This window comes from Rattus norvegicus, chromosome 3, assembly GCF_021556685.1.
Source record: "Rattus norvegicus strain SHRSP/BbbUtx chromosome 3, alternate assembly SHRSP_T2T, whole genome shotgun sequence".
Taxonomy (NCBI): domain Eukaryota; kingdom Metazoa; phylum Chordata; class Mammalia; order Rodentia; family Muridae; genus Rattus; species Rattus norvegicus.
This window is the reverse complement of record NC_141536.1, coordinates 56,131,699-56,159,525: the sequence shown is the minus strand read 5'-3', so window position 1 is coordinate 56,159,525 and position 27,827 is coordinate 56,131,699. Positions and strand designations below refer to the sequence as shown.

Genomic DNA, 27,827 nt, shown 5'->3' with positions numbered 1-27,827 from the left:
TTTCCTAGAGGTTCAACCCTGGAATGCAGGGAAAGAAAGTGGCCTGTGCTGTCCTGGGTAAATGAAGTCCTTGACTGGCAAGGATTCCTTCTTCAATCTGTTTAGCATCAAGGGGCAACCTCAAGCCCAATGGTTTTTGAGGGGTGGGATTTGTAAGGAAGATGAATAAATAAATTCAAGCGTCTTCCTTCGACGTTTCTAATCTAGTTATGGTGTTATCGGGACCGAGGCAGATGCGCAGTAAACTCCAAATAAGGCCTGGATGTATCGGAGAGCAGGGGTTGGAGAGCCAGCCTTGCTGCTCGTTCACCTTGTCTAGCAGTGCTTGGTCATAGGATGCTTCTCACCCTCTTGTCTGACACTTCCTTCTGGCCCATCCCCCCTCCCCAAATCAGAACAATACACTGGTAAGGGGAAAGGCGTTGCGATTCCTGGGCTTCTTTCCAATTCTGTAGCACTATTTACTTCTCCTAACGACAGGATAATTATTGCTGGATATTACTCTGGGGTTTTTCCATATGTCTTTTAGTTTGGTATGCAATGACCCAAAGCCGCCATTGAATGTCTCCTGACCTCCTGCCTGTTCACCTCACTCAACAAGTTTGCCCCTGGTTTCCACTCTTCTGAGGAGCCAAACTTCGCTTGCCCAGTCAATACCACATTTGGTCATGGCTGCTGGTGACTTCCCCACTTTGACAGAGACCGCTTGGAAAAAGCCTTTGTCACTTGCAGCCGGCTCATTTAAACCAAGTTCTTGCTATGCTCATTGCTTCGGCAAACAAGGACAAGTTCAGGGAAATTAGAGGCCAAACTTGACAGGGCCCTGGGTGCAGCTGCTGGCCCAGCTGTGCGGCGATCCTCAACGGGTCCATTACCTCTCGAACACAGCGACTCAGCACAACTTCCCAAGTCCAGCACTCCTGTCGGCCTAATATAGTTGGTAACGGCCATTATTTCAGAAATGAATGCATGTGTGTATTTATAGCAAATCACATGCCTCCTCTGTCAACAATTAAAGAGATTAGGATTCAGCAGCTAATTTCTCTAATTAGGACAAGATGGAAGACGTTGTCCATAGAATGCTGCAGTTTGACCAAGGTTTCTTTCCTAACAAGACTGACACATTTCATTTCAACAGTCGGACATCCGGCCTCCCTAGAGCCACCTCTTCCCCCCCTCCCCAAAATACTCACTTCTCTTTCTGTCCCATGGAATTTTCAGGCAGGGGATCCCGTTTCCAATTGGCCCTTCAAATTTCCCCTTCTTTCTTCCAGCCAGCCACACGATGGGCTTGATGGGCAGTTTTAAGGCTTGTTTTGAAATAACTTGTACACAGCATCACGGGGCCACTAATTTCAGTCGGTGACATTAGTTCCCCAGAGCCCTGGTGTATGTGACATGCTCACACTTCAACGGTCTCCCCCTCTGAACAAAAGCTTGATCTCAGTGTCTGGGCCATAAATTCCATCTTGCCTCTCTCCTGCTCTTGCATTATTTAAGCAATCTCCTCAGCGAGCTGGCTTGAGAATTTCCCCTCACAGCAACGATCATCGGCAGGCTCTGGAAGCTCTGCTCTAACGGGAATGTGGGCTCCGTGAGAGTCCCACCCATTCACGGTCTCGATAATGAAATATGATAATCTAATTTGGTAAAAATAAACTATGAAATCAGAGATTTGAGGCAAGAAACTTTGAAGATGCAATTCAGGCTGGCAATCAATGTTCATTCAGCCTTTTACCATCTCAGCTTTCTCCTTGTGCAGATGCTTAAGTGATGCTAAATTAAATAATTGACAAATTTTTAAAACTGCTGGAAATTACCATCTGTACTTAATTTTGGAATATAAAAAGGTCCACAGAAAACACCCTTTATGATTATTTTGTCTAATAACAGATATGAAACAATACAAACATCCCAGTCATAAAATAGAATGTGTTTCAAGCGCTCTGGCTTATATATTCAAACATGGTTTTCAAAACAAAAGCCCACAGGATACGGGAAATACTGCCGTAAGAGCATTTTTTAAAAAGTCTAGCAAAGTAACTGAGTTGTTAATTTTAAAATGTACATCCATCCCTCCCACCTCCTACTTCCCTTAAAAAATTTTTAAAAAAATCAAGACAATAAACAAACAAAACAAATCTCACCCCCAGGCTTCCTACAGAAAGGAACGATGAGCATTTCTTTCTCAGATCCCGCTCCTGGATACACACTGAGCTAAACGGTCCTCTCCCTGGAACTTTCATAGCTGGTGATTACATTTATGCAGAATTAAGTCTACTAACTGCGAATAAACATGCTGGAGCTTCCAGGAAAAAAAGAGAGAGAGAAAAAAAAAAGAAACGGAGAAGAGAAACAAGCTCCCTGGACGTGAACACCATCCTGGCAAATACAGATAAACAAGCTGACACTTACGCCAGACAGTTCTCCCAGGTCCAGCACAGCAGTAGCCCTAACGGTACATCCTAGATTTCTTTAATCCATGTTCTGCTCTTCTCACTGATGGGACCATCCAGGCACATGGTCAAGTTGCAATCAGCCTCTCCCTTAGTGATGTATGAGAGCCGGACTGATTTATCTTGTCTTTCTACAGCACATTAGCACTAATGTCTGCGTATGCATCCTACCTTTCTTTAGCCGTTGCCCCGGCTTTATCATTGGTAATCTAAATTAAAGAGCCAGCGAACAGAACAGGGTTGTTGTCCCCCACCCCTCCCTGTTTTCCATGAAACAATTGCCAGGCAGTCACTCCCAGACAAGGATCCCACTGTTTATTTTGTCGAGCCTCTCCTTCTGTATCCCATTGAGACTGGAAGTCTGAGAGGCAAGGGGACAGGCCAGTGAGGCTCGGGTGGTTCAAAGGTAAATTTACGATTTATGTTCTCCAACAGCAGATGGCCCCAGGAAATCCTAGAGAGAGCTGTCAGCTCGGAATTGAAAAACCAATACCGAGACAGCAATCTGATGCTCCCCCGAATGTCCTGGGTGAGCCCTAGCTTCATGTTTTCAGAAAAAATCTCTCTCTCCATCAATATCTGGCTTACGTGTACATCCTCAAGTGTTTATCTTGATAAGAAATTGGAGCGAGGTTGAATATCCTATCATCAAACAAGTGATTAACCTTGTTGTAACCTGCTGTCAGCAAACAGGTGATGGAGGAGCCGAACACAGCACTTAAATCTTGAGCTGCCCGGTCTTCTGTTTAATGCATATAATGTTCTCTTGGTCTCCAAATATTTGGGAAGCAGAAACATATCAGAGTATGTTTTTCATATAAAAGTTTTTGATCTCTTCAACATGTTGCTGCCCCAGAGGTATTGCAAAGCCTTTATTGCCAGATCCACAATGATGATTGGCAGAATGGGAGGCCTCTATTCTTCTTTTAGGCAGGAAAACTACAGAACAGCTGCAAGCAATGGGATTTAGCGGAGACTCACTACAGACGCTGTGTCTCTATTTTGGAGAAAACGTGACTGTTTTCATCATTTTAAACATGTTTTTGCATTCCTAATTTTGAGTTTTAAAATTAAGAAATTATAGGGTTGGAGAGATAGATGACTCGGCAGTTAGGATCACTGGCTTTTCTTCCAGAAGAACCAGGTTCAATTCCCAGCAGCTCCTGATCATCTGTAACTTCAGATCCTCCTCTGGCCTCTGTGGGCACCAGGCAGGCGTGTGGTAGAGAGACATAAATGCAGGCAAAACATCCACACACATAAAGCAAAAAAACATTTTTTCAAATTAACAAGTTGCAATATACCCATTTCTGGGAAAGCATAAAATACAGGCTCACCATTTCTTTGAAGATTCGTTTGATTTTTAATTACAAGGATGGTATGCAGGTCTGTGCATGTATTGGAGGTGGCCAGAGGCATCAGAGTCCCTGATACTGGAGTTACAAGCAGTTGGGAGCAACTTGCTGTGAGGTGCTGGGAATTGAACTCAGGTCCTCTGGAAGAGCAGTACATGATCTTAATCACTCAGCCATCACACTAGCCCAAAACTTGTTATTTTTTTTAATAACCTTATCATATGCTTTGCCTTATCATATTCTTCAAATCTCTAATCCTTGGCATTTACATTACTGGTGCATTTACTTCACTCTCTCTTTTGGGGAAAATTTGGAAATTGAACCAAGAGTATATTGTAATTTTTTTATTTTAAAAAGTGTCTTATCCACATTTCAAAAAAAGTAAAAAAGGGGGATCAGTCTCACACATAAATAAATACCACTGAAAAAATTCATCTCAAATTTTCTTCTCAACTTTCTTTGGAAATTCACGTTAGTTTAAATAGGATGGGAGGACTATCCTGGGTCTAACCCAGCACTAACCTGGGTTAGACTTTGAAGATGTCTATTATGGTCTACATTCTAGAACAGATTTACTCCGCCCTGTGCCACAACCAACCAGAGACATCATCTTTAAATTTTTGATCCAGTCCTGTAACTCAGCAGCTTGGGCCTTGTACAGCTTCCTGTTGCTCTTAGGATGGGAGTCAAAATCCTTATTACAGTTCCAAGTACTCCATCTTCTCGGAACGGCCTGGCTGGGATTTGGAGCCGTCAGTCAATCAAGCATGGAGCCCTCGCTCTTCACCTGCCCTTTACTCCCGAGTGCGGAGTAACACAGCACTGACCTGGGATACAGAAAGAACGGCGAAGATGTCCTCCACTGCTCAAGTCAACTATGGCGAAACCCAGGGAGGAAGCCTGACTGAAAAGTCAAAGTATAGATAAAGAGTGTGGGGGGCCGTGTCCTAGGGGAAAATTAATCGTTTGATGGACCTTGGGCAGAGGAGAAAGGGGAGCCACAGACAAGAGTGGAAAAAGTATTGCCCAAGCTGGTCTGAAGACTGCTTTCGAGATCTATGACGTCTGCCAGCTAACAGGCATTTATCCCGGGGCCACTGATTGGAGTGTAGTCAATAACTCACACATACCCATTCCTGTCAAAATTTCTTTCTTCCAAAAGCCATCTTTATTTAAATCATTAAACTACGTGGTGGAGCTGGAAAGATGAGTCAGAGGCTATGAACAGAGGACCTGGGTTCGCATTCATTCCCAACTCCAGTTCCAGGGGATCCGACAACCTCTTCTGACAGGTTTCTATTCTAACTCCTTATCTTCCATGGTACCAAGTGAATCCCCCATGGGCACACCCCTACCTGCTTCCCGGAAAGCCTAACTGATGTAGAATTCTAAAACAAACAAACAAGCAAAACCAACATCAATTAACCCAAAATAAGACACAAAGAGAAAATAAAGAAATGCATAAGGAACAGAGTGGGGGGGGGAGTAGCTGGGGAGGGGATAAAGCCAAAGGGGTGTGCCTTCCTTCAAGGCTCAGAGAACTATATGGGAGATGGAGAGGAAGATTCTAAGAGCCAGGGGTGGCGGATGATTTCAAAGAGACAGTGTTTCCAGGATACAACCCAGACGATGCGTATATGAGCTCAGAGACTATGACAGCATACACAAGGCCTACCCATTCTTAACCAAGGAGCTATTAGAACCTGATCGATGCTGGGTAAGAGAAAGTCAGTTTTCTTCAGTGAAGTGACACTTGGTATATTGACCATTCCCAAGTTCAGGCTCCATACCCAGCAGCAATCCGCAAACACAAAGTGTCCTCCGTGAGTTTGTTTTGCTTTGTGGGAAAGAGAGGGGGCATGGGATCCATGAAGCTGGGTCAGGAGGTTGGGGAGGACCTAGAAGAAGATTAAATTCTAGAAGTCGAATGAATATGATCAAAATATATCTCACAAAATTCTCAAAATAAAAACACTTTTTAAATGGAGAGTGGTACTTTTGATTCTAGCGCTAGGAAGGCAGAGAGGGGACCTGCTGGCCACCAAGGTAATCAAACCCGAGAACAGTGAGAGACTTTATTTTAAAACAGAGTGGGTGGCTCCTCACATATGTAATGTGCCTCAATGAACTCTTATCACAGACACACACACACCCCAAACAAATAATAGAAACAAGAAGTTTTCACAAATGGGAAGAAGGGGACAGAATCCATGGTCTCCATGCTTGTTAAATACAAAGCTGAGTTTAGTAATCTAGGAGGCTTGAAAAATACATACCATGAAAGGGAAACCATAAGAAAACTGCTATGGGGCTGAGAAGGTAGCCCAGTGGATAATGGGACTCATCCTATGAGTGTGAGGGCCTGAGTTCAAATTCCCAGAGCCCACATGAAAGCCAGATGCATAAGGAAAACTTCTGTGACCTCAGTGTTCCTGCGAGCAGGTGGGAGACAGGAGACTCCCTAGAAGCTGGCGGACCACCTTCCCTGGCATTTGCATTGGAAAAATAACATGGAGACCCTTTTTCAACAATGTCACCTCCACATGTGCGTTGTGGCACATACACACCCACATTCACACACATGAGTACACACACACACACACACATACATTCACACACACACACACACACACACACGTGTGTGCTCATCTCCTCACAAGAAAGCTGAACATAATCAGACATGAAAAGAGTATTTGATAGCAACAATAGAAGTGATTCATCTGCAAGAACTAAAAATAAAAACCACATGTGACTAAAATAGAATGTTACAAAGCAAACTGCTACAGAATTTATTATTAAATTGGCAAATTCGCAATTGGTGATTTTAATGCTCTTTTCTCAATAACTGGCAGAACTTGGCAGGAAACATCAGTGGAACTTGTGCTAGGGTTCACACCCAAAGCCACAAGGAAAAAAAAACTCAGTAGGCCCATAAAAGACCCAAGCACTACCGCCAAGAGCACTGACCTGACCAACATCCTCAGAACACAGCACCTGATGCCTGCAGGGCATTTCTTCTCAATGTGCCTGGTACAACAACCCGGACATCAGCGAGATAAGTCTCGGTGAGCATTCAAAGACTGAAATACTACAAAATATGATTGGGTAATAATTTATTCAAATCAATAGCAATAAGGTACTCATGAAACTCAACCTGTTTGGAACTAACACATGTCTAAGGAGCTCATAAGGAAAAAAGAGCTTGTAGCTAATGAAAGGAACCACAGAGGAAGTAATAGGGCGCTCTGAATGACAACAAGAATGCACCAGGGTACAGTGTGGGGACACTGGTGAAGCACAGCCCAGGGAAGTGAGTGATTGAAATGCTTCCAGTGTAAGGGAAGAAAGGCCTGAAGGCCAGAACTCCATTTCCATCTTTATGGACAAAAACTGAGCAATTGTTTATAAATCCAGTGTACATAGAAGGAAGGAATTTTTTTTCTTAAGAGCAGAAATCAATGAAACGGAAAAACAATAGAAAAAAATTAATGAAACCAAAAATTGGTCCTTTGAAAGAAATCAATAAATTTCTAACTACACTCGCCAAGAAGAATCTAAAATGAAAGAAGCATAAATTGCCAGTGTAAGAAATGAGGAATCTCTTTAGAAATTCCAATACATTGAAAGTAATAACTAAACAAACAATTTTATGTCAATAAAATCTAAGACTTACGATAAAAATAAGCAAATTACTTGAAAGATACAATTTACCAAAGCTGACACAGGAAGCAATTGGAAGCCCTACATAGTTCCATCTCTATTTATAAACTGAATATGGTATCAAAATCCTTCCCATAAGGAAAACTCCGGGACAAAGGGCTCCACGGTGAATTCAGTCAAACTTTGAAAGGTAATAGTAACACTTAAGTCTTATCCTACTCTGTCAGAAAAAGTAGCAAGATGGAATTCCCTTGTCTCATCGTGAGACCACAGTAAACCTGATACCACAATTTGAAAGAAATACTTTATGAAAAGAGAATTGGAGGTCAGAGTCAATTAATACAGACCTTAACTGTCCTTAACAACAAATTAGCAAGTCTAAGTTGGCCATGTATAAAAAGGGCAGTCAACCCTTTGCATAAACACTAAGTTTACTTTGAAAATGTACAAGTACAACACATCATCAATAATAATAAAACATGATCAATATTCAATGATAAAAAATAAAATAGCAAAATAAAAGTGTTTTGTAATTTCAGTGACTTCATTAAAAAAAAAAAAAAACCCCAGCAAATAAAACAGAAGATTTCCTCAGTCTATACTTGAAATCCTATTTAATGGTGAACTGTTAAAAGTTCCTCTAAAATCAATGACAGAAAAAGGATGTGTGCCCCTGATAAAGTCACAGGAAAAATTAAATAAAAGGCATAAAGTCGGAGGAATGAGAATCCCATTATATGCAGGAGATATAACTGTTGAACGGAAAAGTTATGTTATCTCATGGGACAGTATTTATTTTCTATATCTGTTATAATGGGTTATATGGCTTCAAATTGGATCATGTCTCCAAACTATGTCTGGTGCACAGTAATCATTACATTAAAAATACATCTGAGAAGTATACAGTCTGAGAAATATTCATACTAGCCCAATGACAAACAGATATTCATTTACCAAAGCACCTAGCAGAGGCTACTTTAAAACATAAGGTGATTTTTGTTCTGGGACCCAGGTTATGACAAGGTTCAGGACAGTTAACACTGGGATGTCCACAGACCCATTAGTGCTCGGAGACATTCCAAAATCAGAAAAGTGACATGTGTTCCAAGTGACGCTGTACGAGTTCCAGCTTTTACATGCTCTGTCTATGCTGCTACACAGGCATCCTGGTGTGGTTCTAATGAGCACAGACCTTCCTGCAGTTCACACAGAACTGTGCCGGACAGCCATGAAGGAACTTAAGGAAAATGAAAGCAGTGGCATTCGGTCTTAGTACCCTTTGGTAAAACCTGTGTTGACATAGAAAGCTCCCTGGGAGTGTGCAAATGCAAGTGCCAACGGTGGGCAGCTCGGGGTGGTGGGAGTGGGGAAAGCACTTTTCATAATGTAGCTTTGGTATATTGTTTGAACTTTCGATATTTATGAATACTTTCACCATAGAACTAAAAATAAAATTAAGAGAAGCCTCTTGGTAATGTAAAATGCAACCAACATTTAAAAGCCACGGTGTTTAGTCTTTTTCTCCTTTGAGTCTAGTAAGATTAAAGGATTCTTGCTCTGTACTCTTTATGATTTTTGCTTTAAACATCAAGATCACAACCCTGGTGCTTTTAGCACTAAGATCCTTCCTGGCTTGCCTTGAACCAAGTACAGCAATGGGGTGAAAACTCAGGTCAGGGCAGGTCACAGGTTCGTTCTACTGGCATTTCACTGGCTCAGAGAACTGGGAACATTGGGCAGGTGAGGGTTGGCTCCCAAGAAGACTGGTTAGCCAGAATCTATGCCTTCTGACAGCACAGGACTCCAATAACTGGTCTTCCCTACCCCATAGATGTTTAGAGACCCTGTAAAACCACACGGATCATAGGCCATACAGACTTATGCCATCTAGACCACAAAGTTAAAAGGAATTTCAATACATGGATTCCATCTGCCAACAACTTTACAGGCAAACAAACAGAAATTCAGAGAACCAAGTGACTTGCCCAGAATTACATCTGTGATCAAATCAAGTCTGCCAAACCTCAGGAGACGTTTTCCACGGGGACTGACAAGGGACCAAAGGACATGCCCTACGCAGGAGGAGGCAAGAAGGCACTCTTACCAAGAAGAGTACCTTCATGTATACAGGCTACATTAGGTGGCAGGCTTAACAAGTCGCTGAGAGGAGCAGTCTCCTGCCGTAAGCATAGGTCCAGAGGTTGTAGTCAGAAAGAGACCCTGTCATTCCTTCACCTCATTACTCTGTTCTAGAAAATGCACAGACACTTTTCCTATGAATGGTCCCTTAGACTAAATGGCAGAACATCCCCTGTATGAGAGCCATCTTTCTGTCACACAACTCAGGGCCTATTTGGGGGTGTAATTAATACTAATGTGGGCTTCTTGGGGTATCTTCTTCAGTTTTACTGCAGGCAATAGAGACACTGGCAGCGTCTAACCTGGTGTGATGATTTTCATCATTCTCATCCTCATCCCCACCACCACCACCACCACCACCATCACCATCACCACCACCTCCATCATCATCACCATCATCATCATCACCACCATCACCATCACTATTCATAGTCAGAAGCTATGAACTAGCTTCTAGTGTTTAAGGGAAAACCAACAAGAAGACTGAATTTCTTAAAAATCAATAAATCAGAGACCATGCCATGCTAACCTGCAAAGTTTTCTAGAACGTGAGTACACCCCTCACTCCTCTCTGCTAAGAAAAGGGGCGTGCCTGAAGAATATTCAAACTAGCATGCCTAAGGGCACAAGCTAGAACCTAAAATAATAGACATGTTTGTTAGAGCTGGCTATTGGTCACCCTACACTCAGAATAGCAAAATGGCCACCATCTGTCAACATCACATTTTGTTTACTAATTCAGGCAAGTTTTCCAGCTGTCTGTAAGTTCCCCTAGTGTGTTAGACACAGGTGAACATCCACACAGTCTCAAGTTTGTAGGCTGATATCTTGGGCACTGAAGAGACCTTGTGACTATGAGAAATACAGGGTTCCTAGGGGGTCCGTTCTGGATGGACTCAAATGCTGCTCACAGGGACTCCATGGCCACCCTTTCCCCAGACACATCATAACTAATGATTTTCCAACACTGAAGCTTTTAAAGACTTTGTTCTTCTACAAAAACTCAGTAAGAAGACCTTACAGCTGAACAAACAGACCAGGGCAGACCCCTTACCATCTACCCTGACTCCACCCCAGCGTTTCATTAGAGTGGTGTCGTTCAAAATATGCAAATGACATAGCAATACTTTAACAAACAAATGAATTATGTGGGCAATTTACCCAAGGTAATTAAGAATGCTAAATCAAACAAATTATCCTCTTAAATGGCAAGTAAGTTTTAATTAAACTTGATTTCTACACTAAAAATGAAACTACCAACTCCACAGAGGACGCCCATGTGGATCGAAGGTGGCATGTTAAAGAGAAAGAATCTCGAGCGAGTAAGGCTGGTTCTCCGATTTCTACAATGACACCAGCTCAGACTGCCGCTCCATGCATGGCTTCGAACTGGCCGACTGTGTCTGAGCTGCCTCAAGTGTAAAGCTCATTTGAAAAGCAAAGAGACTCTTCAATCACAGAATTAACTCAAACACAGGGTAATTTCTTTCCAATGAACAGTTCAAAGCCTTTGTCTATCATTAAGAAAGGGATCTCAGTCTGGTCTACATAGTGAGTTCCAAGACAGCCAGGGCTACATGGTGAGACCCTGTCTTGAAAAAAAAGAAAAAAAGAGAAGAAGGAAGTAAGCGAGTAAGGGAGGAAGGAAGGAAGGAAGGAAGGAAGGAAGGAAGGAAGGAAGGAAGGAAGGAAGGAAAGAAGGAAGAAAGGGAGGGAGGGAGGGAGGGAGGGAAGGAGGTAAGAAAAGGGCATCTGTGTTACAGCTCACCCCAGTGATAGAGTCCTTTGTGAAGGATGGGGACCATGAACCCACAGTGGAATCACCGTAATAGTATGATGGTTGTCATCTGCTCAGTAAATTCATCTGATAGACCCAGTCAGTCAATCGCCATGAAAATAAACACACGATGAATCTCCCCAGTCATCCAAATGGACAAAGCTAAGATATGACCTACTAAAGAAGATCACACATCTGTATTTTATAGAGAGCACTGTAACCTTAAGCATAATGGCAGTTTGCTTTTAAGGCCTCAAGTGATCCCTAGACCAGATGTGTTCACATCTGTTCTCTTCCTAGGATTTGGTCCCAGTGATGTAAGAGGATTCTCACCTGACCCCAGCCAGCAGCCAGGCAGCCAAGAAAGCCCCCAAGAGCCGCCTGCTTTCTTTTCCACATGAAGCACCTCGCCTGGTTCAACCTCCTGGGTCTTTCTCCTTCACCTTCAGCCCAAGATACACAGGATGTGTGCTGGTCTCTCCTCACTTGGCTTTCTGGTCAGGCAAGATGGCCCAGGGCAGGAGTCTAGGAGGAGTTGATGGCATGAAGCAGGGCGGTGGCAAGACTGAACAGGGAGGGGCCTGTGCCCAGGCTAGAGAAGCCATTCTGTCACCACTCCTGGCATCTGGGCCTAGTCACCTACCCACACAAGATCATTTTCAAGCTGTTTCTCTAAATAGTCTGGCCTCAGAGTAACCCTGGGAGCACAATTAAGATGGTAATGACAGCGGTAAGGCACTGTGTGGAGGTTGTGCACTGAGGAGTAGAGAGGACCTGAAGCCACTGACTTTCCTTGTGTCCTGTCTCACTCTGGAGAAGCCACGCAATGCCAACTCTGAGTGAAGGCAAGAATGAGCTATTTTGGGGACTTGAGACAGGGAGGTCACAGCATGTCTCCACTTCCCTTTGCTCTTGAATTGTTGCCAGGATGAGATGCATCCAGGCATTCTCTCATCAAGTTGCCATTGGCTTTTCATACCTCATGCCAGGCACAGCAGAAAGACACCATTCTGCTACACTATCACCACCATCACCACCATTATCACCATCATCACCATCATCACCATCACCACACCATCACCACACCATCATTGCCATCACCACCATTACCATTACCATCACTATCACCACCACCATCACCACCATCATCACCACAATCACAACCATCACCACCATCACCACTATGACTACCATCATCACCATCACCACCATGACCACCATCACCATTACCACCCCCATTGCTCATATTCCCAAGAAAGAAGAACTAGGCAAAACAAACTAGCAACTCTAGGACAGAATAAGAGCGCTTGGGAGGAGAACAGAGCCTACCGAGAGTTGCATGGTCAAGGGAGGGGACACATACAGCTTCATATGGTCAAGCACCAGTCCCATATGTCTGCTTCTTTGACCCAATGAAAGAATTATATATTCATGAAGGGGGATTTTTCCTCTCATGTAAGAGTAGAAATTTTAAGAGTGTAGGCCCAGCTCTGCCAGCTCTGCCAGCTCTGCCCTGAGCCGTGCAGGCTCAACAAGAATTTACTGAATACAGACTTAGATTTGCTCCTGGAACTTGTTTTTAGATGAGATCTTGGAAGATGAGGGTCACAGAGCTCCTCCAATAATCCATCCCTCTAGAATTCACAGATGAGGAAATTTAAAGCAACAACAAAAATAGACAAACAAACAAACAAACAAAACCCTTTAAATGAATGGAGAGATAAAATTAAAATGGGGTATAGCTAGTCCATAGGACACTGCTTGGTGATTTAAATATATATATATATATATATATATATATATATATATATATATACACACATATATATGTATGTATATGTGTGTATACATATACATTTAAATATATATTTTCATATATATATATGTATATATATATGAAAATAATCAAATAAAAAGCCAGCACTCAGACAAGCCGTAACTGGGATGGATGCAAAAGGCACCAGAGGCAGAAACTGTACATTGTGCGAGTTGATCGTCACGCAGTGCTCAGAAGAAACTAACCTACAAAGGAAAAAACTGAGTCAAGGTCGTCTAGGGCCAGAAGAGGGCCAGAAGTCACCGTTCACAGACGACCAGACCTAGCCGGAAGGACCAAGCTGCTGTGAGGCTGGCTATGGGGCTGTCCCCAGCACTCAGTGAGGGGCTAAGTCACTGACTTGAAATGGGGCGACTTTGAGGTGTCTTAATTGCATCATCCAAAAGCTGTTTTTAAAAGTCTTCAAAGGGTTTGAGGCTGTAGTGGAGGTAAAATCATCGTTAGCACGTGAGAGGCCCTGGGTTTGATCTTCAGCATGGGACAGAGGAAAAGAGGGAGAGGGATTCAAGAGTGAGGGGGGGAGAGGGGGAGGGGGAGGGAGGGGGAGAGGGGAGGGGGAAGAGGGGGAGATAGAGAGATTATAAAAGGGACATTACTATGTTGTTGCAAACAAGAGTCCAGATTTCAAGGCTTCCTCAGCTGCTGGCAATTGAGTCCATACCTCCGTGTCTCCCTCCAAGCTCCTGCCATCCTAAGAGCAGTTCCTAAGAGCTGCAGGAGGGAGCCATGAGATGAGAGCATAAGGGGTCCCCATCTTCCCTGGGGGGTGATGAAAAGTTGTAAAGTAACAGTTGGTGACCCGTGGCAGCCAGGCCACCAAGAAACAAGTTTATTGAAACCCTGGTCTCATAAATATCTTACCGATTCTTCAGTTTACTTGTCTATACTGACAATGTTTCAGAAACATTTCATAGTATTCCTTCCCTGCCTGCCAAATTCATCCCAGCACCACTGAGGAGCCGTCACTGTTCTGTCTGTGTTATGTCAGGATGTCTCAGTCCGAATGGGTCTAATCAATTTGCATGCCACATTCTAGCACCTTCCTGCTGGTTGGCAAACTTCACACACTAATTAAAAAGGAAGAACTAACCTGGGCTTAGTTTGCATTTTAATCCTGCCCACTTGAAACTGGCTGGCACTGTTGGAAACAGCACGTGCAGGGTTATCAGCCGTCTTATTAAGTGTCCCAACTGTGGTTCCTTCCACGTTTAAGAGAGGGTGACTTGCCCTGTGATGTATTTAGCTATGACTTATTGTAAAACACACCCTGCTCAACTAAACATTGTAAAGATCCAAAAGGCTCTCATCCTCTCTATTAGTGTCTGACTCAAAGCAGCTCGGGGAATCACCACGGGATCCCCATTGCGCAAGCATTTAACACTGTTGTCAGTGACGAGTCCCACAATGCTTTGTGCCCAAATCACTGGGATTTGTATTTCCATCAGACAATCTGTAAGCTTGGTCACAGTGTTCTTTCCTTCTACCCAATAACATGAGAAGTTGTAGGCCTGAATACATGGCTCTGCTGGCCGAGTCCCTGCCTAGCAGGATGAAGCCCTGGGTTCAACCCTCACTGCTGCATACACCCACTGTCATGGTGCATACCTGCAATTGTAGCATTGGGAGGGAGGCAGAGGCACAGGGACCAGAAGTCCAAGGGGTTTTTGGCTATACAGCATATCAAAGATTTAAAAGACCTTATCTCAAATAAATACATAAATAAATGAATGAAAAGGTAAACAAAACATAGATAGATAGATATAGATAGACAGACAGACAGACAGACAGATGATAGATAGATGAGCAAGCAAGCAAATAGGGGTTTTCCAACAACAGTAAGGGGAGGAGGGTGAGAGAGGAGAAAAGGGGGGAAAGCTATATTAGTATTTAGCAAATTCTCAAAGATGCCAGTATATTAAAAGCTAATACCAAGGTCTGAACATGCTTAGCCTCCATGTTTGCTTGACATTACACAATGAACATAAAGATTATTAGCAACCAAATGTTTTCTATTCCAAAGATCATATTAAACGCATACCTTCCTCTTTGGAAGGTTTGAAATGTGCATGCTTTTGATAGGAATTAAAATATAGATGTAAAAATACCAAGGCCCACAGACACCCATCTGTGAAATAAGATGTAAGGAGCAAGCACTACATGCCAAAGGGCCAATAGATCCCTTGGGGGAATACTTTCCTGCCAGCCAGAAGTCACAGAGACACACGGTGGCTGAGTTTTCTAACTGTGGCTTTCTTTTGTTTGCTTGGATTTTGGTTTGGAAGCTTATATTGTTTAATCCAGTTGTACAGTTTCCTGCCAGACAATTTTCTGACTAGTAGAGAGAGTCGAGGGCAACATAGCAATAAAGGCCACTGAGTCTTGTGCTTGAGAGCTCCCGGCTGATTCCCTGTGGGTGTGAGAAAGGAAAGAGGTGAGGGAGCACAAGGGTAAAGTCTCTCCACAAAAGAGCTGAGGTCACTGTTCCAGAAAAGGCCTGTGTGTCTGGATTCCTTGGTGCTTCATAGCCAGGACCCATCCTCCCAATGGAACCTGAAGGCCATGAGATCTCAAAGATTAGCCTTGGGCCCTGTCCTGAGGAATCATGGGTCCAGCTTAGGCCACTGAGATGAGACTTCTGCCCTTGGGAGATTGTAGTGTGAGAGAGAGAGAGTGAGAGAGAGAGAGAGAGAGAGAGAGTGTGTGTGTGTGTTTGTGTTAATTAAAATTTAAAACTGTCTCTCAGGAGTGTGAGGATGTCATAAAATGTGATAGGGAGTTATAAAACCTAAGGTAAGGTACCAAGAAAAGCACTAAAGTTAGGCAAGGCAACTACACAATCAATTATACTAAGGAAAATGTCCTGACTTTATAAATGCACTTCTGTGGGTACGTCCCTAATGTGCACAGAAGTCCCTGTGGGGTCTCGGGAGACACTAATCATCCAAGTGTGCATGCTTTGACCACGCCCTGGCAGATTCTGTTGGGAAATGGCTACCAATCCCTTTACAAATAAGGCCTATATTTCCATTTGGCTCAAAACTTGTCTTCACTGCTGCCTCACTGTCCCCTGCTCCTCTGACCCAATGCTTCTCAGCATCATGTGTTCCCTAGCAATGTCTTTCCTCCAGTTGCTTCTCTTGTCTGTTTTCTCCAGCTCCATGGCTAGACAGCTGTAAGAAATTCCCAGCTAATGGTACTGCTTCCACAGACATCCTCAAAGGACTCTGCTCCCTGCAGTTAGGTCAATGAGCGCTGTTTACGGAGGCTCTTGCCCTTTTCCTGTGTCCTTGCAACACACTGTTCCACCCAGGATTACACTTCAGTGCCTTAACTGGGCCATCTCTGCAACCCTACTCCCATTCTTCCAGGCCAACGTGGCAGGCTATTTCCTCCAAAATGGCTCCACTCTCTCCCATCCCACCTACTCCTCCTGCCGTGCACTCTTTTTAAAAGTGTTGCCCTCTCCCTTTGGATTTGGACTATGATGAAAGTGGCAGAGGATGACTTCCAAGGCAGATCAGAAAATGTAAAGAACTCCAGCCTGGTTCTCCTGAGATCCTAGCCCTCGTGGCACAGCCTGGGTGCTGGGAAGAAGCCTCAGGGTCACAGGGAAAGGCTGTACGCAGCACTCTGGCCAGCCGCTCCTGCCATGATGGCTTGAACTGACAGACATGCTAGAATCCTGCCTTCAGGCGATTACTACCTTGTTTGAGATGTCCCTGAGGACACACTCCACCCTATTCAGACTTCAAGTTCAAAAGCAAAACAAAGATGTGTTGTTGTCCCTGTAGCTGTGTTTGGGGTGGTTTGTTATGTAACGGTGGATAGCTGGAAGAGAGAACAGTGAGTTCCTTCTTCGTTCCTTTTCAGCTTTCTGAATCCCAAACCCCCCTTCCAAAGCTCCGAGTGCGTGGACATCACCTCCCTCACGAGGCTAAACCTACCTGACGTGAATTCTCTCTGTGTTGCTTCAGGCTTGAATATAACCCAATACCGACCCAACGTTTAGTGATCGTTAATATCATCACAGCATTCTGTGATTTTCTTGAGAGAAGGTCCGTGTTAGTGTTTGTCTTGGAACCCCATTTCTCAGAGTGAGTGTGTGTGTGTGTGTGTGTAGTAGGTATACGGTAGGCGTTTAATAAGTGTTATATAACACAGCAAGTGTTCTTTGTAGAAGAAAATATGATGGAAGAAATAAGGGATAATAAATATAACGCATTTGTGGCAGATCATGTAGTTTCAGGAAACTCAAACTTGAACTTTTCAAGTCAGTAAATTACCTTCACACTATATGAAACCCACATTCAGGTGAGAGAGAGAGAGAGAGAGAGAGAGAGAGAGCGCATGCACACTTGGCCAACATGTGGACTGGATGTCTGCTGTGAAAACTGTTCCCCCACTAATAGTTTAATTCTAAATGGGCATTTTTAGAAATGGCAATAACCATTCTACGACCATGTAATCAATCAGGAGTAATTAGAACATGGTGGGGCCCGGCAGTAAACAGTGTCTTGTCAAATGCCGTCTATTTCAGTATTTCTTTAAAAATGGAGATCATTTGGGCTAAATCATGTCATTAGCTATTGGGATCAATGGCTGTCACCCAGCCTGAGATTACATCCACAATTTTACATATATGTACATTTTTCTGAGGAAAGACCAACTTCCTTTATCAAAATCCCATCTGAACCTTCCTTCAAAATTCTGTCAAGGTCCAATTTGGAGCTAGCAAGAAAGAAACCATGGCTGGTCATCCTGGGATCTGCCGATCTAGGGACAGTAGTCTTGGAGATGCCTTTGTAAGATCTCCTGTAAGAACATCTAGACATTTTTAAAGGGGAGTATACCGAATGATCGCTAACTTATGATGCTGTGAAGAGACACTATGACCGAGGCAACTCTTAGAAAGGACAACATTTAACTGGGCCTGGCTTACAGGTTCAGAGGTTCAGTCCATTATCATCAAGGCAGGAAACATGGTGGCATCCAGGAAGGCATGGTGCTGGAGGAGCTGAGATTCTACATCTGGAAGGCAGCCAAGAGAAGACTGTCTTCCAGGCAGCTAGGAGGAAGGGCCCAAAGCCGACCCCCACAGTGACACACTTCCTCCAACAAGGCCACACCTCCTAATAGTGCCACTCCCTGGGCCAAGCATATTCAAACCGCCACAATCCCTAAGACCAAATAGGGCTAAGACTTCTCCAGACAATTTCTGTAAGAATAGAAAGAGGAAGAGGTCAGTGAGGAGGAGAGGGGAGGAAAGGGAGAAGCTACCATTTCACTTGTGCTTTTCCAGTAGAATATCTTTCTTATTAAAAATGGCACTATTCTTCTTAAAATCAATGTTAAACTATTCACAATAACTTACTTTATAAATAGTAACTGTGTTTCACCATGTGACAGTCACCAGTCCTGGGCTTTTTACTCAGTCTTAGTTCTAAGATTTGACCTTTTCTCTGAGTAGTTCAACCCAATGCTGTAAATAGTCCTACAAGGTAGATGGTAAAAATGCCCAAAACTGAGAGCAAGGCACAGGGAACCAAAGAACAAATAGCTTATCTTCCAGGGCAGGAGGGGTCAGGGAGCTGCTGGTTTAAATGTGTGATCTACTGCGTTAGCTGGCCTGTCCTATCAAGTGGGCATCCACTTGTTCCTCTGCCTTCCAGAACTACGTGGTCAGATAGAACAGTTTTCTCCTGGAGGAAAATCTTTCTTTAAAGGTAGTTAAGTGCCTGCCAGACTGCTGTGATTCCCAGATCCTGCTCTCATGGGAGCAGATCTGTACACAAGCCCGAAGAGGGCAGACACGGTGACTTATTGGAAGGAGCCTACATCATGAGCAATATGGATGTAAGAATGATCTGACCAGAATTCTTCTCATGTTCAAAAGTTTCAATGGAGAAAGTAAGATTTTACAAAAGAATTGGAAGATGAAGAATTAGAAATTAGAAGAATCTAATGGAACACAGGTAGAGTACTAGAAAAAACGGGCTCCTGGTGTGTAAGAAGGCAGGAAATGAAACGTTGGTCGTTTTATCATTTCTTGATCCACTAATTTCCCCCTCAATGTTACATTCAGTCTTTTAAAGGTATATGGCTTATCTAATGAGTTAGACAGTCTCTTCCTTGAGCCCTTTCTCTATATTATATTTTATCTCATTTGTACCTTTGGTATATGTTTACATACCATATATAGTAGGTATTCTATGAAATACTAAATGGAAATTTCTCCCCGAAGCTCAGGATGATGATTAAAGCCAGTATCTAACTTTGTAAGGGAAGTAAGCATGTTCTTCCAATTCACCATAAGCAGTGCCCGAAAAGTACTTCTTAGAAAGCAAGAATGAAATGACCCCTCCGTGTGTCCCTGACCATCGGGGCAGGAGGCATAGGGATCCCAGCCAAAGGAGCCTGTGCTCTGATGGGCACTTGGAGACCGAGTGGAAGACAATCTTATTTCCCCTCCATGTCTGAAAAACAAATCTGAGTGCTTTTTAAAAAAGAAGAGGAGGAGAGGAAATATGAATGAATAGATCTTGAGTCTCCTTGATATATGATTCTTTCAGCCTTTCTTCCTTTTCCCCCAACACTCCGTTTAGTGTACTGGACATGTACACTCCATGGTACAAATGGACACGTACAGCCATTCTTTAGATACATTTGCACATATGTGAACTCACGCCTAAGGGAGAGAACGTGTTTGTGGAAGATAATACCTTGAAATTGCATTTTAAATACATAGAGAGTCTTCTGGAATCACATTCCAGTCAACAGATGCTAAAAATCATATATGTGTGTATATATATGTATATATACATATATATGCTGTGTTTGTTATACGATATATATATATCCAATATATATTTTTACTACATATTTTATATATATGGGGGTAAAAGGAAAAGTCAAACGCTGGCCTCACCGTCACCAACACCTCACCATCATCAGCAACTTAGAATGCTGCTAAGTTTGTTTTTACCTGTGTGTTCATTTATTTTCTTGTCTCTTGTTTTGGTTTTAACATGATTGAACTCAGGGCATACATACTATAGCTCACACACTTCACCACTGAGCTCTATCCTTTCTCAAACACCAGTCAGCTTATTCAGACTAACACTGTACCAGTGTGAGGTTCTCAAATTCTTCTTTCCCCTCCGTTATACACTGAATAGGTACGAGCTGGCTCACACTATATTACCTTTGTTTTCTTTAAGTCACTCACCTCAGAATAAAAAAATCTGCAGGTACACAAGAAAGGGAGATGCTGGGGTGCCCTCCATCCCCTCTTCCTGGAGCAGTTTAGACGGCCCCGCCATCTTGACATGATGACCTTGACCTTGGAAAGGGCTCAAAGGCACGGAGGGAGGACAGCTTTTGCTTTGTTTTGCTGAGACAGAATTTTGCTTACAACAAGTTAGCCTTGAACTCACTGTGTCGCCCATGCTCTCTATCCTCCTGCCTCGGCCTCCTAAATGCTCAACTGGTTGATATACACCACCATTTTCAGTTTAGGAAGATGCTTGGGACTGCACCCAGGGTCTTGTGCACAATAGGCAAGCTCTCTCCCACAGCACAACCCCACCAGCCCTCTTCTTATCTTTTGCTTTCAGATAGTGTCTCACTAAGCTGGCCAGGCAGGCCTTGAACGTACAGGGACCTTAGTTTGATCTGCAGAATCCAAGCTTTACAGAGAGGGAGAGAGGGATGGTGGGGGGGAGGGAGCAAGAGGGAGAGAGGGAGAGAGGGAGAGGGAGAGGGAGAGGGAGAGGGAGAGGGAGAGGGAGAGGGAGAGGGAGAGGGAGAGGGAGAGATTGTCATCCACTTGTAATCCCAGAGCTGGAGAGAGAGAGAGACAGGCAGGTTCCTGGGACTCCCTGACTCGCCTGCCTAGCTGACTTGGCAAGTTCCTGGCCCTGTTTCTGCAGCATTTAATCTCACTGTTCGTACTTAATTTTGTGTGCTTTCAAAATCATCCATATTGTAAGTAAATGTATATACTACTTCAAAGGGCTAGAAATGATGGGGGTTGTGAATCTTTGCAAATCTAAAAGAAAGTGGGAGGAGGGGAGGAGGGCTAGACGGTGCCTAGAAAGATGGCCAAGGCTTTCCTCTGCCGGCCCATGCACATAAACTAAACCAATTCACATAAACTAACTCATTCACATAAACTAAACCAAGCGCTTAAAATTCTAATTGTCTAATATTGGTAAGAACAGGTCACTATACTATATTTGGACCAGTGTCCTCTACATGAATTTAAGTATTTTGCTCCTGTATACTCCATCCAAAGGTCTGAACGTAATCTTTTTAATGTGCTTACATGTTGACTGAAGGTTGGCCAGTTTACCTCTGACATCACTTGAGCCTAGACCCAGGGAGTCTGAAGTAGATAGAGCACGTGGGAAACCTAGGTCCTCACTTCAATAGCTACACAGCACAGGACAGCTTTCCAGTTAGCACCTTCCTTTTCCTTCTTTTTTAAGGTTGTTTATTTCTATTTTGTGTTTATGAGTGTTTTGCCTGCGTGTAACACTGACTGATTCCTTGCATGCATACCTGGTGCCAATGGAGGTCAGCAGGTAGCATCAGATTCCCAAAACTGGGATTAGCAGACAGTTGTGAGTTGCCTGAGGGTGATAGGAACTGAGCCTGGATCCTCTTAGGAGCTAGGCCATCTCTCCAGTCCCACGTCTTCATTTTCTTACTTATAAAATAGGGCTATGACCTTTACTGTCTAGGAGGATTAAATGAGACAGTACATGTAAGAAGCCCACTTAACAGAGTGACAAGACCTAGTAAGCATGACACGTACAGATAATTTTATAGTTATTATCACTTCACAAGGTCCTCATTAGGAATCAACAAAACTATGTGAGCGCACACAGACACACACACACACCCCAAAATGGTACTTGGCTAATAAACGCTAATGCCGGTGTTCTGTAAGGACATATTCAATGTGCACCTTCTTCGTTACACACCCTGGGCAATTTTCTGGAATGACTGTACCATTGGCCATACCTTGAAGAGCCATTCCATCAAACATAGGTGTCCTCAGCGTATACAAAATATGCATCAATCTCTCAATCGGAATAATCTCTAAGGCTTTCCACTGCCGAAACTCACAAGGGACAGAAATCGGCACAGGTCACTCAGTAGAGTGATGAGAGTCCCCGTAAGCGTGACTACAGCTGTTGAACGTACAAGATGGTGAAGGGACGAGATGCTGGCCAACAGCCACTTCTAGTCCTGCTGGTATATTCTAGCTTTACCTGGATGGGCATGGTGCCAAAAGCGAATTTATCGCCTGTGCCATCTAAATAATTACAAGCTGACTGCCCCCCCCCCACCGTGTCACGTCCTACAATCTTCTCACATGACGCATCACTCAGCCGGAGAGCAGGAAGTGCTCCATTTGAAGCCGGAAGTCAAAAGGATGCCACGCCCCGGGACAAGGCTCTTCTTACCCAAGTAGTGTTATTATTATTCCCGTCTGTCAGGGAACACCCAAGCAGGGCACATTTAGTCAGGCCATGAGAAAGGAAGGCATCCAGGAGCCTTGCTGTGACCCACCGGCCGACACCCGGTGGTCTCAGAGCACAGGCCTGACCTGACTGCGCCCTCCCAGCTTGTCTAGGCTTTTCCTTTGGAGGTGGATGAGAGTAGGCAGCGGGGGTGTGTCTCAGTGCAGGCACGCACGCCCATACATGCAAAGAGTTTTGGCACGCAAAAGGAAGTGACCGTGAAGATCTTCATCACCAAGACTGCTTTTTTTCTTAATAAATTAGCATTTTTCAATAAGCCTGAATCTCTATCAAGATGTGACATTTTTTATGGACTGAAAATAAATCTGCAATTCAAATGGCAAGGGGTTACCTCATCTACACTTTGCAGCTCGGGGAGGTTGTTCAGATGGGGGAGGAGTCAGGAGTTTGGGAAGTTATGCTCAGTCTCACCCCGTTTGTGGCCTCAGACTCACATTCCAGCTAAGAACCTTGGAGAAATGAAATACTGACTAATCTTTGCTCTCTCACGACCTCACTCTGGCACTGCCACTAAGAATCTGACTTCTGACCCAGAAGTAGGAATGATTAAGAGATTTTTTTTTAAATGGTGTGTTTGGGCAATTCATAATCACGTTTTTTTTATGTATCATGAAGATATGAGATTTTCTTATCACATATATCGAGCATGAATTCTCATGATTTATATCTAGAAAACATCCAAACTGATATCAGCTTATGAGCAAGCATAGTGGCAGCAGCCTGTAATGTCAGCACTTGGGGAGGCAGTAATATCATGAGTTCAAATCCAGCCTCACTACATAACCAAGTTTAAGGTCATCATAAGCAACCAGAGACCCTACCTTCAAAATAATAACACTCTCAACTTACGTATACCCAACATTGCTTTTACAGACGAAATTCTTTCACTTACTGAGGATCCGTGTGCTAGGTACTCAAGACACTCCATAGCCCTACAAGCCATGTTTTCTTTTTTTTTGGTTCTTTTTTTTCGGAGCTGGGGACCGAACCCAGGGCCTTGCGCTTCCTAGGTAAGCGCTCTACCACTGAGCTAAATCCCCAGCCCCATTCTTATTTTAAGTTAAAGAATCACAGCTGCATACTTCAGGACTGCTGTCACAGAGGCAGGAAGACGGTTCAGTCATTTCGTGGCCCAAGTCGATCTATCAGTGAGGTCATCTAACAGCTTTTTCCTAGAAACTGACCTCTATTCATGAAAAGAGCTCACATATTATGGGACGGGTGTGCAGAGCAGTGGACACTTTAGAAACAGAGCCTCATAAAGATTTACAGCACTTCACCGGCCCACCACCCACCCAGCAACCACTTACACGTATCTACTTGGTGCAAACATAATTAAGAGTTGCAACTACACCGTTGACATTCCGAGGTAAGAGGGCACTTGCCTCGCACATCGCACCTGGAAGATGTCACTGCTCTGACCAGACAGCTCATTTCCTCACTGCTTATTTACTTAGCGTGCTAGAAAGCTGAGCCGTGAAGCTCTCTCTCCAGAGCCAACAGAGAAGCACTAGGGAGGGGCCAAGCGACAGAGACAGTAGACGACAGCGCCCAAGAGAAGGAGAAAAGAGGAAAACTGGAAGCCGCCCCAGGCTGCTGCCATTTCCCCTGAGGTAAAGCACCTGCACAGCTGAGCTGTGGCACTGGGTGGCTGAAGCACAAGTTTGTAATGGTGCCCCAGGTAGTCTGTCCTGGGAAAACAGAATTCGTATTTTACCTCAGGATAACGAGGGGAATAGACCAGAAAGCAATTTCTTTTTTTTTTTTTTTTTTTTTTTTTGGTTCTTTTTTTTGGAGCTGGGGACCGAACCCAGGGCCATGCGCTTCCTAGGCAAGCGCTCTACCACTGAGCTAAATCCCCAACCCCTCAGAAAGCAATTTCTAACTATGGCTTCCAGAAGTGTCTTAATGTTTAAAGGAAGACTACCTCCTCTTACTAAAAACCAATCTGCTGAGGCTGGAGAGACGGGCCGGCAGTTACGATCACCTTGGTTCTCAGCGCTCATGTCATGGCTCACAACTACCTGTCACTCAAGTTCCAGGGGATCTGACAGCATGTTTCTGACCCTTGAGGACACCAGGCATACATGTGATGTACATGCATCATACATGGGTGTAGGCAAAACATCTCTATACTTAAAATAAAAATACGATCTTGTAAAAAAATACAGCAATAACAATACCGTGCAGAGCACCCAAAAGGGAGCTCTCCCCACCTCTCCCCACTTTCTGTTCTTTTATTTCAACAACAAGCATACTTACCTACTAGAGAGAGTCTTCTGTTGCAGCCCTTCCAGAATGTTCCTGGAAGGGAACGCTCATAAGCTCTGCTCTGCTGTTTACCAGCTCTCTGGACCATCATGGTCACAAATAGACTCCAAATTGAGTTTTTAACTGAGAAGCAATTGTACCCTTTACCTCCATATTTGATAGCTCCTCCTTACACTGTACCTACCCTGAGGGGTTTTTTGAGGTGGCCTCTGCTATTTTCCGCACATGACTAGATCCTCCTATCTTTCTAGATGATATATGGAGTTCCTGGCAATGGTCAGATCCAGACATGAATGTGTCTGGTCTCGGGGTCTGGAGCTCCTCAGTTTCAACCACGTAAGACAGCCCATGAGAGTCTACCCGGTCAGTAGAGAATGAGAGACCATGTCCTACCCTGCTAAGCCATTGGTCTAGCCAAGAAAGGCAGCACATCCTGTCATTTTAAAGTGGTTTTTTTTTCCTCTTTGTCTTCTCCCAAATAGAGAAGGCTGAATTATTGTTGGGAACTGCATTCTGCAGCCAACAAGTTGAGATCCAGCTACTAACTAATTTGGGACCAGCTTCTTGAAGTAGCAATTCCTCAATAGCAAAGGGATAAAAATAACATTTTAAATGGCTAAATTAATTCCTGGGAGAAGTAGTAGATCACAAAATGACTTTTTAAAAGTTTTGCAATGTGCCCTTCAGGAGGTCTAGCTGGGATATGGTTCATAAGACAGAGACTAGAAGGAGAAATTAATGAATGAAATGTCTTAAATAATGTCATGAAACAATGTTCCTCTAGCCAGCCATGTAATATATTATCAACAATAACTCAGGAGAGATACTTTAATGCTTATGGCAAGGGGGCCTGTTTCCTAGAATTTGGAAGGGTCTCCATGAGTTTATAAACTAGCTATAATCTCTTAGACCACCTAACAAATCGTGTAAGCTGGTCATTCACAGACGGAAAATAAGCAACAACCACTGAAAAATGGGTTTCTTAATGTTTATCTTCTTAGACTAATTAGGACTTAAATTTTATTAAGGACTTAGCCAAGATTAGAGGCTCAGGGAATACAAATCGATATAGCAGGTAGAGCCCTTTTGGCTTGCATAGTTTTCCAGAGTTTTGGTGTTTGTTTTTTTTTTTTTAAATGTTCTTCAGAGTTTCAAATTACTCATGTCGAACTGATAAAACAAAACAAGGTGACCCACAAATTGTTGGAAGGAATGTAAATGGCTGAATATTTTGTAGAAAATAGTTTATGCTTATAATTGTTATCATTATAAAAAAAGTATCAAATTTTAACTTTCATATCATAGGTTCCACAAATATGAACTTGCTCAACAAACGCACATTGAGAAACATGTTGGAGAATGCCATTTGGGGCACAGGTTATATGGGTGAAACCCTATGTGACTATCAATAAGAGGACGGGTTAAATAAATTATAGTAGCCTGTTCAATGGAAACATAGCAAGACATGGCTAATCTACAGGGATTTACATAAATGGTCTGTACCGGCGAGCACTGCATACAAAGGCAAAATCCAGACACAGACAACAGGAGTAATATCACTCACTTGTGAGAGTATCCAGTGCAGTGTTTTTTTTTTTTTAATATAGGTACAGTGATCATGGGCGAGTCACCCCAAGACAATGATTAGCTATGTCTCACAACTTCATGGGCTTCCTTGGAAGTTTGTGTATTGGCAATACCTCCCTTCAGTAAACATCAAGCTGGATTGTTGATTAGGCCTCAAGGTATCTACTTCATGGGGGTCTTGATTGTTATGGCTGCAATGTCTGATACAAACCATATTGTCCTTTGTCTAGATGCGAAGACTCACATGCCAGAAAGACCACGTTCCTGGAGGCCATGAGTGAAGGAAAAATCATTTCCACAAATTTTTTTCCCTGGTTAAAATATGCCTTAGGAACAATCTGGATACAAGAGTTGGAAAAATAGTCTGTTTCCTCTCACTTGGAAAAGCTGCAAAGACTTTGTGGCCATACCTAGCCCACCATTATGGATCTCTATGTGTTTATGTCTCGCCTTTCAAGTGGCTGGAGTGTTCGTGAGAAGGCTAGACCAGTACTGAGAGGAACTGGAAACACGAATAAGGAAGGAGAAGCCAGAAATCTTTCCATCTCAAGCATTTCCTCAGCCGGGGCTGACTGCGGGTATAAACCTGTGTGGCTGCACGGGTGCCAGCTCAGGAGAACCCCAGGTGCCCGGACTCATGCTCTGATGTCCCCATCTTGAAATCCTTCCTAATTCTCATTTGGATAAGTTCAATGACAGCGTGGAAACGTGAACAGGAAATACATGCAAATACGAGCCCATACTTTGCTAACATCAGTCTTTTCACAGAGAGTCCACAGTGTCCCACAAAACCAGAATTCTGACAAATTCATAAAGCATGGCTCCGAGCTGGTACAAGGTAAGCGTATGACCTCTGTGATGAGCAAATCCGGGCTCTGCCAGTCCCACAGACTCCATTTTCTACTCCATCCTGGCCTGGCTTTCAACACAGGAGGACGGCTATGATGTTGCCAAAGGAACCCTACCATGTTGTTAGGGCCATCCATCTGTTAGGAGCCATCTACACTTAAGGGAGTGACATAAAGACAGGAGAGATGTGCAACCAAGAATTCTTCTTCCTTCCAGTCCTTCCCCACTCACCAGCAAGCGGGACAAAGTGTTAGCAGAGCACACACAGACCTCGAGACACGAAATGCAAGCACCTTGGATCTGTTGGGTGCGTGGTTCCCACTAGCCCGACAAGAACAAAGTACACAT

General features: G+C 43.6%; 1 protein-coding gene across 14 annotated transcripts in view; it reads right to left on the bottom strand.

The window, feature by feature from the left end:
- Rapgef4 (Rap guanine nucleotide exchange factor 4) overlaps positions 1-27,827 on the bottom strand; it is a 292,481-nt gene that overhangs the window by 163,864 nt on the left and 100,790 nt on the right. For 2 of the 14 annotated variants that reach the window (XM_087649232.1, XM_087649241.1), the window contains exon 1: positions 2,416-2,608. The gene's annotated coding sequence lies outside the window, so the exon portion shown is untranslated. 14 annotated transcript variants of the gene reach the window in all.